Raw genomic sequence first — 10,493 nt, forward strand, 5'->3', positions numbered from 1 at the left:
GGGCCTGGACCTCCGACGTCCGGCGCCCCGGGCAGTGTGTGTCCCAGGAGCTCAGGACAAATCTTTCTTATATTTCTTTCCCGGATCCGCCGCTTTAACCCCCAAAGGTGCCCTGGCAGGACCGGAGTAGCTAGCTAGCGCTGGTGCCACCGAGTGGCCGCGGGTCTTGGTCCACCGGGGGACTCATTCTAGCCCCATTCTTGGACCCGCTTATGGACTTATGATTTCCGATCGTTTTTATTCTGAGCGTTCTGTCGTGAAACACGCTGAGATGACAAAGGTAGGAAGTGGACCCTCGATCGGTCACGGAGTTCCCCTGCTCCGGGAAGCCCCCCCGCCCCAATCCTGCAGCCTCGTGTGAGTGGCGCCCCTAGAGTTGAGCGGTGCCTTGGTGATAACCAGCCTTGGCTCGGCTTCCCTGGACTGTGATAAGTTATTTCAGTCGTGCAGACTCTTTGTGATCCCATGGACTGTAGCCCGCCAGGCTCCTCTGTCCATGGAGTACTCCAGGCAAGAACGCTGGAGTGCGTAGCCATTTCCTCCCCCAGGGGATCTTTGAACCCAGGGATTGAACCGGCATCTCTTACATTGCATTGGCAAGCGGGTTCTTTACCTCTTGCGCCTGGACTAATCCTCCGGGATAATTCTCCAAGGCCTCATTGTCCTCACTTTAAATATGAGAGAATTGACCCTTAGGGCAAATAACTTGCCCAGTCAGAAGACGTATAAATGGGAAATTCAGGGTTGAAACTCCAGCTTATCTGACTTCCAGCTATGGTAAAAACTGTCACCAGTACCTCCCATTTCCATTTTTAGCAGGAAATACTTGAGTCTCTGGCTAGAAATGTGCACATTTCCGATTCAGATCAGATTCTCAATATTTTGGTGGAATAGATTCCCAAAGGTGGGTGTAGAATAAAATAGCTCAGCTTAGGCAAGGCCAGGGACTGGAAGTTGGTGCATCTCAGAGACCGCAGTGCTGTGAAGGGAGAGGGAGACGGGCCTCACTTCTCTGTTGCCAAGGTTCCCGGTTTCCATGGCAACCCTGAACCCAGGAGTTGTTCAGATAATTGAGATAGTATTGCACCTTAATGTTTTCAGGTACCTGAGGGTCTCTAGGAATCACCATTGCATAGGTCAGAGGCTGGGTCTATCCAGCTCAAACCACCAGGAGCAAAAACGTTTGATATTTTCAGCAGATTGAATTGATTCTAATGGTTTCTCCGTGTACATTCAAGCCTGGATCAGAAATCATAGATAGATAGATCAGGAAGGAATTTCATAAGTGGTATACAGATCCATAATATGTTACCATGGAGACATGAAGAGTATGCTACCTTTTTTTTTTTCAACTATACCAGAAAATACTGACTCATTCAGGCTGCAGTTTCAGCTAATAGAGGGATTTTCCCCCTAGGCTACTGAAAGCATCTGAGAAACTTGGAAAAGACAGCCATTAGGTCAAGTTCAGTTGCCCGGGGTGGGGCTGCCTTGTCCATAGCAGCTGCTCCCATGTCCATGGGTATCAGTGCTAGGTGATCAGGGGCCCCTGGGCCCCTGAGACCCAGTGATCTTTGGGAAGACCTCTTTCTTCCTTGAAGGGCTCAGAGAGGAGGGACGTTTCCAGCACACCTGAGCAGAAGGACATCAAAAGAAGGGTCACAGGATTTTGAAGACAGTCTGCTCACGACAACCATATTTCCCTGTGCTCCAACTGGCTAAACCTTGGGGCGGTTCTCAGCTGTATAGAAGCAAGGGTGATTATGCCACCTATGTCATAAAGCTGTGATGGGAGCTCAACACAGAGCCAAATTTGCAAATTTGTCCAGCACCTGGTAGAGAGAGGTTCAAAATGATGTAGCTAATGCGTGTCTTTTTCCAAGCTCCCCTCTGGGAGCATTTTATGAAAAATCCTTTAAAATATGTACATCAATATATGAAAAAAAAATCATTCCTACCCTCTCAGATATAAATACATGAAAACTTATAGAAAGTAATCTAGGCAGGAGCATAAGTGCAGAGCTGGAAAAAGTACAGCAGCTGAGAGAAGGAAAGGAAGCTCAGGTTACACACACCTTGGACTCTTGACTCCCACCCAGACCTCTGCCCCTCCCTGCTCCTCTTCCCAGGAGCCCTGGGCTCAGCCAAGCAGCCCCCTCACCCTGGGTCCTACTCAGTAACTAACCGCCTCTGTGCTTGGCTGGGTCACCGGCCCGTAATTAAATGGCTTATCCTGGTTCTGGGGCCGTACCGGGGTTCCTAACAGTTTTTACCTTCCAGTTATTAGTTGGTTTCCTAGCTACTCAGCAGAACTAAAACCCAGCATGGCTGCAGCCTGTGATTATTCATTGACTATTATGGCTTGATTCATAAGGAACATCGGGTTTTCCAGTGAATTAAACCCAATAAAAGTATGACCCTTGTGCTTCAAGATCAAAAGTCAAAGGCGTTAGAAGGAAATTAAAAGTTGGGATGTGCTTGGGCTGAAATGACCAGATACACCATGTCAAACTGAGTGTAGGAACAGCCTTAACTCTTCCTTTAAGAAAGAAGGAAGCTCATTGAAGACAGGAAGAAAGAGGAATTATAGCGGAATGAATGCATTATAAATACTAAATTTCTAGAGAGTAGAATGCACATAGAGTTCCTTAGAATCCAGACGTAATTATTTAAAATGATTAGCTTACCAAGTCATCCTGTAAAAACCACCACAACAAAAACACTTCCTTAGAAACATGTCAGTATTTACCTTGAAATCTTAATCAATAGGCAATATACAGTTTGAAGTGGTTTCCAGCTGCAAGCTAAACAGACGTCATGTGGTCTGAGGTATATCATTTATTCATTCAGCAAACACAGTGTCAGCTGCTGAGAAGACAGATGAGTAAAGGCTTAGTCCCTGCTCTTGGAGAAGTAAAAATGAAGTCCACAGTTCTGCAAATACCATACACAAATGCAAGACTTTGGAAATCCTAGAAGGGGGTAGGCAGTGGAGGACAAAATGCACTTAGAGATAGATATAATTTAATTCATTCATTCACTTTGTGGACAAAGGTCTGCCTAGTCAAAGCTGTGTTTTTTTCAGTAGTCATGTACAGATGTGAGAGTTGGACCATGAAGAAAGCTGAGTGCCAAAGAATTGATGCTTTCAAACTATGGTGTTGGAGACTTTTGAGAGTCCCTTGGACTATAAGGAGATCCAAGTCCATCCTAAAGGAAATCAACCCTGAATATTCATTGGAAGGACTGATATTGAAGCTGAAGTGCCAATACTTTGGCCACCTGATGTGAAGAGCCAACTCATTGGAAAAGACCCTGATCCTGGGAAAGATTGAGGGCAGGAGGAGAAGGTGATGACAGAGGATTAGATGGTTCAGTGGCATCACTGATTCAATGGCCATGAGTTTGAGCAAACTCTGGGGGATTGTGAAGGACAGGGAGGCCTGGTGTGCTGTAGTTCAGGGGGTCGCAAAGAGTCAGACACGACTGAGTGACTGAAAAAAATTCATTAGTATTCTACCACTTATGTTTCCTTTACTGACCATTCACCTTGCAGTCACTGGGTCATGTCTGGCAGGAGTTATTCTACTGATACATGTTAGGGTCAAGGAACAGATGAGGACTTCCTGGTGCTCCAGTGGTTAAGAGTCCACCTGCCAATGGAGTGGACATGGGTCCCATCTCTGGTCTCGGAAGATTCCATATCCTGTGGAGCAACTAAGCCCATGCACCTCAACTACTGAGCTTGTCCTCTAGAGCCCTGCTCTGCAACAGAAGCCACCGCTCTGAGAAGTCCCTGAACCGAAAGTAGGGTAGCCCCTGCTCACCGCAACTAGAAAGGCCTGTGCAAAGCGCTGGAGACCCAGCACAACCAAAAATAAGTGAAAAACAATTTTAAAAAGGAACAGATGTACACGTATTCCCCATCGTGTAAATCTATGGCGGATTCATATCAGTGTATGACAAAACCCACTGAAAAAATAAATAAATAAATAAATAAATAAAAAGGAACAGATGAAATTACATTTTAAAGCGCCCCCATCTCCCCTCACCTCACACAGCAGCTAGGCACACGATGTGTATACCATGCAGTTGTCCTCTCTTCATGCCCATTTGCTGACACGGGTTCCCAGAATCCAGGCCAGCCTGGGGTGATCCAGCACCCTTGCAGCACCACTCGACCCCCAGTGTGGTCCCGCACTATTCGAGAGCAGGTAACTTGCTTCTGTACTTCTCTTTAGTCAATTCAGTTCAGTTCAGTCGCTCAGTCATGTCCAACTCTTTGCGACCCCATGAATCGCAGCACGCCAGGCCTCCCTGTCCATTACCAACTCCCAGAGTTTACTCAAACTCATGTCCATCAAGTCAGTGATGCCATCCAGCCATCTCATCCTCTGTCATCCCCTTCTCCTCCTGCCCCCAATCCCTCCCAGCATCAGGGTCTTTTCCAATGAGTCAGCTCTTCGAATGAGGTAGCCAAAGTACTGGAGTTTCAGCTTCAGCATAAGTCCTTCCAACGAACACCCAGGACTGATTTCCTTTAGGATGGACTGGTTGGATCTCCTTGCAGTCCAAGGGACTCTCAAGAGTCTTCTCCAACACCACAGTTCAAAAGCATCAATTCTTCAGCTTTCTTCCCAGTCCAACTCTCACATCCATACATGACCACTGGAAAAACCACAGCCTTGACTAGACGGACCTTTGTCAGCAAAGTAATGTCTCTGCTTTTTAATATACTATTTAGGTTGGTCATAACTTTCCTTCCAAGGAGTAAACGTCTTTTAATTTCATGGCTGCAATCACCATCTGCAGTGATTTTGGAGCCCAAAAATTGGTCCCTTGTGATTGATCCCTGTGGGCATGAAGGCAGGACAACTAGATAGAGCAAGCCCGTGATCTTATCCTTTGCTGGGCCAGTCTCCCTGAGGTCCAGTCCCAGCTCAGCCTTTCATTAGCTGTCCAGCTGCAACCCTGGTAAGCTACATAAACTGTCTGGGCCTCAGTTTCCTTCTCCATCATTTGCATCATAGTCATGCTTTTCTCCTAGGGCCGCCGGACGATTATATGAGTTAAAGTTTCTTGAACTCTTAGAACAATGCCTGGCACATACAAGGTTGTGACAAACAAGCCAGAGCCCCCCTGATCCTACAAGGGTTGATCCCACCATCCCCTTCAGCCACGTCTAATGACTGCCCAGTTCTACATTCTAAGCAGGATCTTGACTCATAGCAAGGAATACGGTCAAGACCAATGCCGTCCATAGGCACTCATAGTTTCACTGTAATTCTCTGGCCTTTGGTGGCAGGATATCAAGGAATAAATACTGAATTTTAAAATTTGAAAAAAAATGACAGTTAATAAGTGAAACCAACTTCTGTTCTTTATAAGGAAACTGAAGCCTACGGACGATCAATTTCTTGCTGTTGGTCCTAGGTCCTAGGACTGTTTCCTGGTGGACCTGGGGCCCCAGTCCAGGCCAGCTGCCCCCGCTGCCTCCCTGACGCAGTCATATTTCCTTATAAGGCAGTACTCTCAGAGTATATGAGCCGCCTTCAAAATCCACTGTGATATTAAGCTGCATGATGACAGGCTCTAGGCAAGTCTGAGCAACAAAAATAGTAAGAGGGACCCGTTGTATTCTGAAGAATTGATAATCCCTAAATAAATGTGTCTGCAGTGTGAGTCAGATCTGAGGAGATATAGGATTTCAGAGTTGTGTGTGTGTGTTCTGAATCACAAAATGATTCCCACAGTACACGCTGGACTGAATGATGCTTTGAGCCTCAGCCTGACTATTTATCTTGCAAACTGGACACCGAGCTGCTAGTCTTCACACAAACGAAGAGTTAGTCACTGCTGCACCCGCCAGTCCAGCCAGCGATTTAGGAAGGCTAATTTACGTTGCCGCTTTTGGTGACAATGTAAAACCTGGATTAGCATTTTAAAGCCCAGGAATGTGACAGAAGCAACACGTGAATAATTATTAAAACCGGGTATTTATGTTATGTCCATTTGAAACTGCTCCCCTCAGGCTGGGACTCGAACCCAATCAAAACCTAGATTAGAATTTGAACCCCTTTAGTTGAGATCACACACCTGGTCCCAGGACTTAATGAGGCTCAGGTTCTTTATGTGTTAGCACGGAAGGAATTCCATGAAAGCCAAAATGATAGGTAAGAAGTGAATTTATTGAGAGAGATACACATTCCATAGACAGAATTCGGTCCATCTAAAAGGCAAAAATAGCCCCAGGAGAAACACATTCCACAGACAGAGTGTGGGTCATCTCAGAAGGCCAGAGGCGCTGAGATATGGGGTGGTTAGTTTTATGGGCTGGGAAAATTCATAGGCTAATGAGCGGGAAGATTATTCCAACTACTTTGGAGAAGGAGAGGAGATTTCCAGGAATTGGGCCACCACCCACTTTTTGGCCTTTTATGATCAGCCTTGGAACTGTCAGGGTACCTGTGGGTGTGTCATTTAGCTTATGGTAATGCATTATCTTCCCTGCTGGCTCAGATGGTAAAGACTCTCCTATAATGCAGGAGAGTTGGGTTTGATCCCTGGGTTGGGAAGATCCCCTGGAGAAGGAAATGGCAACCCACTGCAGTATTCTTGCTTGGGAAATCCCACGGACAGAGGAGCCAGGCAGTCTACAGTCCATGGGGTTGCAAAGAGTCAAACACGGCTTGGCAACTAAACAGCAGCAGTGTACTACAATGAGCATATACTGAGGCCAGGGCCCCCATTAGAAGGTGAGTCTGCCTCCATCTTGGATATAGATGACTCTGGCCAGTTTAGGTCATATCCTCAACTGGTATGCCTTTCTTTTAAAGGTTGTGCCCTGCCTCCTTCCCTCTTGTTTCACGTACTTTTGAGGAATGGCCTTCCAATTGCTGCAAGACGTTTTCCCTCGTTTCTTTACTTTTATGAATTCCGGTGTCTATGTCTATTTCAGACCCATGGAGTTGTTAGTGTCTCTGGTTTATAGTCATTATGTAAATCACCTCTTCTCATTACAGCTAATGCTGGCTTTACCTCTAAATGCCAGACTTGTCACCTTGAACTTGCCTCTTTGGTTCTGGTTGAGGGTGAAGAGGCGAGACCACCCACCACTCTCAGCTGTCAAGGGAAAGAACCCCAGGGCTCATCTTCTGGAAGGTTCTCACGGAATTCTGCAGGAGGTGCCCCAGCTCTCTGAGCAAAGAAACAGTCCTGTATTTGTCCCCTTATTAAAACAAAGCAGAGATGACTCGCAGGGACATGCCCCTTCCCCACCACCACACCTGGAAAAAAGGACAATGAGGGGACCAGGTCCCAGTTGCGTTCATGAAATTCTTAATACTTTAAAATTTTTACATTTTTTATAAAATTACATTTTCATTTTATTTATTTATTTATTTTTTTGGTCATGCCCTGAGAATTGTGGGATCTTAGTTTCCCCACCAGGAACTGACCTGTGGTCTCATCTATGAAAGGGCAAAGTCCTAACCACTGGACTGCCAGGGAATTCCATAAGAGGCTCTTTTCCATTTTGCAGCAGCTGCTGCTGCTAAGTCACGTCAGTCGTGTCTGACTCTGTGCGACCCCATAGACGGCAGCCCACCAGGCTCCCCCGTCTCTGGGATTCTCCAGGCAAGAACACTGGAGTGGGTTGCCATTTCCTTCTCCAATGCAGAAAGTGAAAAGTGAAAGTGAAGCCGCTCAGTCGTGTCCGACTCTTAGCGACCCCATGGACTGCAGCCTACCAGGCTCCTCCATCCATGGGACTTTCCAGGTGAGAGTACTGGAGTGGATGCCATTGCCTTCTCCCTCCATTTTGCAGAAGGCTCTGTAAATTATGTAGCCAGTCCCTGGTGAGACATTTCTCCCATGACTCCCCACATGCAGGGAGCCAGAGGGCACTTCTATCACACAGAACACACAACAGACAGGTGACCATCAGCCCCCTGCTCCCAAGGCAGCAGGTCAGAGCCTCTGTGTCAGTCTGACTTGGTCTTTTCAAGCTACATACTACACAAACTCACCTAAACACCTGTATTGTGATATAATCCACATACTGCAAAATTGACCCATGTAAAGTATATGGTCCAGTGGTTTTAGGAATATTCACACATATGTGCAGCCATCACCCCAGTCACGTTTAGGACTCACCTCAGAAAGAAGCTCTGTTTCCATTAGCCATCACCCCTTCAGCCTTTCTCTTCCCTGCTAGCCCTGTGTAATCACTAATCTGCTTTCTGCCTGCCTATTCTGGGCTTTTCCCATGAGCAGAAGTGTACCATTTTTTGTTTGGTTGTTCAGTTGCTCCATCACTCTTTGTGGTTCCCATGGACTGCAGCACACAAGTCTTCTCTGTCCTTAGCTATCTCCCAGAGTTTGCTCAAAACTCAAGTCCATTGAGTCAGTGATGCCATCCAACCATCTCATCCTCTGTTGTCCCCTTCTCCTCCTGGCCTCAGTCTTTTCTGGCATCAGGATCTTTACAAATGAGTTGGCTCTTCCCATCAGGTGGCCAAAGTATTGGAGCTTCAGCTTCAGCATCAGTCCTTCCAATGAATATTCAGGATTGATTTCCTTTAGGATTGACTAGTTTGATCTCCTTGCAGTCTAAGGGACTCTCAAGAGTCTTCTTCAACACCACAGTTTGAAAGCATCAATTCTTCACTGCTCAGCTTTCTTTATGGTCCAACTCTCACATCTGTCCATGACTACTGGAAAAACCATAACTTTGACTATACGGACCTTTGTCAGCGAAGTGACGATCTCTGCTTTTTAATACACTGTCTGGGTATGTCATAATAGCTTTTCTTCCAAGGAGCAAGAATCTTTTGTGATTGGCTTCTTTCACTCAGCCTACTCTTCTCAAGGATCATCCAGGTTGTAACCTGTGTCAGCATTTCGTTTTTCTTTATGGCCAAAATATATTTTATTATATCCAATCGTTTGGTTTCTGTTGGCAGCTATCTGTGAAACATCTGGCCTGTGATTGAGTCTTATAGCATCTTTAACGCCTAGAGAGGGCTGACTGGTGATGCTCTTTTCCTGGACCAGCCTGAGTGGCAGAGGAAGACAGAAAGCCAGTTGGGTAGGAGGTGCCCCAGCCTGTGCCAGACGGTCCGTCACAGGGCTGCGTTCAGGTCTCCTCTGCCCTTCTCCCACGGTGGCTGTCCCAGCAGTGGGCCACCCCAGGAACAGCTGTGTCTTCCTCGTTGGGGAGAGAGGAGGAGATCAAGGAAGCCCTTCCCTCTTTGAGCTTGAACACACTCAATAATGAGGGAGAAGAATATTTGAGGAAACTAGCTGACTGTGTCTTGTTCCTTTATTTTCACCCTCAACTTTGGTGTTTGTATAGAACAACAAGTAAACTATTTCCCCACAAGAACCACCTGATCTGGTTTAATTAAAAAAAAATTGACCTTTTATTCATTCATTCACTCACTCATTCGTTTCAGTTTTATTGAGGTAGAGTTGGCATAATTTGACATTTTATTTTGACAGGGAAGTAGGATTTAGTGGTGAGCGTGAGTGAGCAGGGGAAAGCACCAAGGCTCTCATGAGTGCAGGCCCACCATTGGTCTGAGGGGCCATAATTAAGGATGTATTTGACCCCTCAGATCTTTCCTGGTGGCTCAGATGGTAAAGTGTCTGCCTATAATGCGGGTAGGCCCGGGTTCAATCCCTGGGTCGGGAAGATCCCCTGGAGAAGAAAGTGGCAACCCACTCCAGTACTCTTGAGTGGAAAACCCCATGGAGGGGGTAGCCTGGCAGGCCACAGTCCTCGGGGGTGCAAAGAGTCGTCGTGTCTGACTCAGAGACTTCACTTTTCACTTTGACCCCTTGGCCATCTGGGATGAGCCGCTTTTCTGCCATCATGTTTTCAGGTTCATCCATGTTAATCTTAGCAAATTCCTGCTTCTTGGAGATGTGGACCTCCCGTCAGCCAGGGAACTTGAACTTGGCCTTGCAGAGGGCCTCAGTCACATGCTCCTTGTTCTGCAGCTTGATGTGGGTGGACTTTATGATTTGGCCAGTGTGGACCCTGGCCACTGTGCCCTGGGGCTTTCCAAAGGCACCGTGCATACCTGTCTGCAGCCAAGATTGAGGCCAGCAGGCCAGTCTCAAATGTCCCCTGGAAAGGGCTGTTTCCAAGGTCCCTTAGGGCAACCCACACAAGCAACAGGCTGCATATACTACCCGACATTTGCAGTCACTGCACACCAAGCCCCCAAGGGGAATGGAGTATAGTTGGCTTAATTGGCTGCATATATAATTTGACATTTTAAAAATGATTTGTCAGTATGACTTGCACATTTGAATACTTATTTCTAAAGGCTTTTAAACACTGTATTTGTTCTCAAAACAGCAGCCGGAGGGATCCTGTTAAAACATCTGTCAGACCTTCTCTCCTCAGCTGAAGCCCTCCAGTGGCCCACGGTGACTCAGAGGAAGAACTTGAGGCCCCCCCAGCTTCCCCTCCCTACTCTGAGGCC

General features: G+C 46.8%; 1 pseudogene; it reads right to left on the reverse strand.

Annotated features, from left to right (window-relative positions):
• Nucleotides 1-10,140: 10,140 nt before the first annotated feature.
• Nucleotides 10,141-10,267, reverse strand: LOC133074297 (small nucleolar RNA SNORA70; annotated as a pseudogene).
• Nucleotides 10,268-10,493: the final 226 nt, after the last annotated feature.

This window comes from Dama dama, chromosome 19, assembly GCF_033118175.1.
Source record: "Dama dama isolate Ldn47 chromosome 19, ASM3311817v1, whole genome shotgun sequence".
Taxonomy (NCBI): Eukaryota; Metazoa; Chordata; class Mammalia; order Artiodactyla; family Cervidae; genus Dama; species Dama dama.